This window comes from Ornithorhynchus anatinus, chromosome X1 (assembly GCF_004115215.2).
Source record: "Ornithorhynchus anatinus isolate Pmale09 chromosome X1, mOrnAna1.pri.v4, whole genome shotgun sequence".
In the NCBI taxonomy this organism is placed as follows: Eukaryota; Metazoa; Chordata; class Mammalia; order Monotremata; family Ornithorhynchidae; genus Ornithorhynchus; species Ornithorhynchus anatinus.
Window position 1 is genome coordinate 117,496,715 of NC_041749.1, and position 3,961 is coordinate 117,500,675.

The following is a 3,961-nucleotide window of genomic DNA, read 5'->3' on the forward strand; positions in this document are numbered from 1 at the left end:
TCTGAATATCTGCTCTTCTGGGAAATTCTTCCATCTTAACAGGCTAAATGCTTCATCCAAAAATTGTTTCACACAGGTGACTGTATCCTAGTGGCACCCAACCAAGAAGACAAGCTGTGGGATCCAGAGAAGGTTTCAGGCTTTTTGGGTTCTTTTAGTATAGGGGAGACTTCAGCATGTTTGAAGTCAAAGGATCCAGGCAGAGAGTAAGAGTTTGAACATGGCAGTAAGGAAAGGTTTTTACAAGGTGTGAGGGGGATGGGGTCAGAAGCACAGGTAGAGGAAGTAGATTTTGAAAGCAGGTAGGAAACCACCTCTTGAGAGCCAACTGGGAAGAAGGAGAGAAGGAGAAGGAGATGAGGGTAGGAGAGAAAAGAGATCATGCAGGACCAACTTGAGGATGTTCACATCTGATGGTTTTCACTTTACCAGCAAAGTAATTAATGAAATCATCAGGGGCTAGAAAGGGAGAAAGTAATAATAATAATAATACTAATAATGTTGGTATTTGTTGAGCGCTTATTATGTGCAGAGCACTATTCTAAGCACTGAGGTAGATACAGGGTAATCAGGTTGTCCCACTTGGGGCTCACAGTCTTAATCCCCATTTTACAGATGAGGGAACTGAGGCACAGAGAAGTTAAGTGACTTGCCCACAGTCACACAGCTGACAAGTGGCAGAGCCGGAATTCGAACCCATGACCTATGACTCCAAAGCCCTGGCTCTTTCCACTGAGCCACACTGCTTCCCACTGAGCCACGCTGCTTCCCGACTGAGCCCATCCAACTCCATAGCAAACAGAAACTCCTCACCATTGGCTTTAAAGCACTCAATCACCTTTCCCCCTCCTACCTCATCTTGCTACTCACCTACTACAACCCAGCCCACACATTTGGCTCCTCTAATGCTAACCTTCTCACTAGGCCTCGATCTCATCTATCTCACTTCCGACCCCTTGCCCACCTCCTGCCTCTGGCCTGGAACACCCTCCCTCCTCATATCTGACAGACAATTACTCTTCCCCTCTCAAAGTCTTATTGAAGGCACATCTCCTCCAAGGGGTCTTCCCTGACTAAGCCTCTTTTCCTTTTCTTCAATTCCCTTTTGCGTCCTCCTGACTTGCTCTCTTTATTCATTCCCCCTCCTAGCCTCACAGTACTTATGTAAATATCTGTAATTTATTTATATTAATGGCTGTCTCCCTTACAATGACTGTAAGCTCATTGCGGGGAGGGAATGTGTCTGTTATATTGTTATATTGTACTTTCCCAAGCGCTTAGTACAGTGCTCTGCACACTGTAAGCACTCAATAAATATGATTGACTGACCAAATGCCTGGGTGAAGAAGTGTTTCCTCTTATTTGTTCTGGACCCTCTACTCTCCAGCTCCATTGGATGCTCCTTGTCCTGGTACTGTGGGATTTGGGGAACAACAGTTCTGTGTTCGCTCCAACACCCTTCAGACCTCTGTCCCCTTCAGCTACGGATCCTCTCTCAGCCTGTGAATTTGCACACTGAAGAGTCCTAATCGTAAGTGTTTTGCAAAGTTTCCAAATTACCTCTACAGTTGACAAAACAGCAAATTCCCCACTCTGGTTATCAAACCTATAAATGGATCAATCAATCAAGTCCATCGATCACATTTATTGAGCTCTTACTCAGTGCTGGGCACCGTACAACTCACAAGCTCTCGTAGCCACCTGCGAGAGGATCAGGGCTACCTTGGATGAAGGTTTCATTTAGGGTCTGGCCACCTTCTCCTCACACACTTGGCAGGCCACCTGCTCTACTGGAAACCCCCAGATGGGGTGATGGAGTCAGGAGAACTAGGTTCTGGTCCCAGCTCTGCCACTGGCTTGCTGTGTGACCTTGGAGAAGTCCTTTAACTTCTCCAGTAATCAGTTTTCTCATTTGGGAAACTGCCCGGGAATGTTGTAAGAGTGAAATGAGATGCATAATGTGAATGCACTTCAGAAAAAATCCAAGTGCTAGACCAGATCACGGTATTGTTGTTATTGGAGGAATTCCCCATTAATCCTACCGCCCTGGCCAAGCATACGGCCACCTCAGCACTCTTGTGCACTAATCTGTTATCAATTCACTGATACACTTGTGCTTATTATTTTTATCCACTCTTATGCTTTTTAACTTGTGTATTGGTTAATCTAGATTGGCTTGCTTTCCTCGTTAGCTTGTAAACCCTGCAAGGGCAATGACTTGTGGCCCAGTGGGAAGAGAATGGAATTGGGAGACTGGAGATCAGCGTTCTAGTCCTGACTCCACCACTTGCCTGCTGTACGTGACTTTGGGCAAGTCACTTTACAGCTCTGGACCTCAGTTTCCTCTGGTGGATAGAACTTGGACCTGGAAGTCAGAAGGTCATTGGTTCTAACCCCAGCTCTGCCACCTGTCTGCTGTGTGACCTTGAGTAAGTCACTTCACTTCTCTAGGTCTCAGTTACCTCATCTGTAAAATGAGAATTGAGACAGTGAGCCCCCCATGGGACAGGGACTGTGTCTAATCTGATTTGCTTGCATCCAGCCCAGCTTTTAGAACAGTGCCTGGCACATAGTAAGCACTTAATAATAATAATGATGATGGTATTTGTTAAGTGTTTACTATGTGACAAGTACTGTTTTAAGTGCTGGGGTGAACACAAGGTTATCAGGTTGTCCCACGTGGGGGCTCACAGTCTTAATCCCCATTTTACAAATGAGTGAACTGAGGCACAGAGAAGTTAAGTGACTTGCCCAAAGTCACACAGCTGACACGTGGTAGAGTTGGGATTAGAATTCATGACCTCTGATTCCCAAGCCCATGCTCTTTCCACTAAGCCACACTGCTTCTCACAAATACCACAATTATAATTACTATTTCCTGCTCTCTCCCTCTCTCCCTCTTTGACTGTGAACCTGTGTGGGGACAAGGACTGTGTCTGATCTGATGATCTGGTATTCATTCTGGGGCTTGGTGTACAGTAAGTATGCGAGAAGGACCTGAATTTTATTTTTCCATATGGCTTCTTGAGCTCCTCATACTGAACCCTGCAACCAGTAGAGTTGGTGTGTAATTGACGATGGGTGAGGGCCAAACCCTGTGGTTTGATTTCCATCCCTCCACTCAGTTCCATCTCGGGGCTCCTCGCCCATACTGGTGGCCATGTAATAGTAAAAATAGTAATGATAATATTTGTTATGCACTTACTATGTGTCAAGAACTGTACTAAGTGCTGGAGTAGTTACAAGATAATCAGGCCCCACCTGGAGTTCACAGTCTTAGTAGGAGGGAGAACAGAATCCCCATTTTGCTGATGCGGGAACTGAGGCCCGAAGAAGTGAAGTGACTTGTTCAAGGTCATACAGCAGATAAGTGGTGGAGTCAGAATTAGAACCTCGGTCCTTTGACTCCGAGACCTGTGCTCTTGCTTCGCAGCCCTTAGGTTGAAGGTGAGACCTCTGGACCGGAGACCTTAGAACCCTGCCCATCTGTCATTCTGTGTTTCTTTGTCTGGGGCCACGTCCTGGCTTCCAGACCATCTGCCGATGCCTGCAAGATCCGTGCCCTCGGAGGCAAACCGGAAAGCAGGAATGACCAGCCAGGGTGAGCCCGGTGAGCCCAACCAGCCCAGCCGGGGCCCAATCCAGCCTGGGCACTCAAGCCTAGCCTGGGCCCCCCTGGTGCCGTTCTCTCTTGGTCCTGAACAATCCAGGGAGAATCGTTCATCTCATTTCTTTCTCAGACTCTTAGTCCCTTCCTGGGAGCATCGCCAATATTCACTGGAAACTCACTGTAGATATATTAGTGTTTATTAAGCACCCCCCTGCCATCTCAGGTTTGCACCTGGAGAGTTTCCAGTACTCTACCAGTCACGACTGCAGGAGGGAGAGTCAAGCAGAGGCCTACCCATTCCATTTCTAGCATGGGCAGTGGCTAATGAGTGGAAGGCAATCTGCTACAAGT

The 3,961-nt window shown here is 47.1% G+C and overlaps 1 non-coding gene across 1 annotated transcript; it reads left to right on the plus strand.

Moving 5' to 3' along the window:
* Positions 1–3,823: 3,823 nt before the first annotated feature.
* On the plus strand, positions 3,824–3,961 carry LOC114807202. The gene has a single exon (XR_003755255.1). It is a non-coding gene; the product is annotated as a small nucleolar RNA SNORA7 (small nucleolar RNA).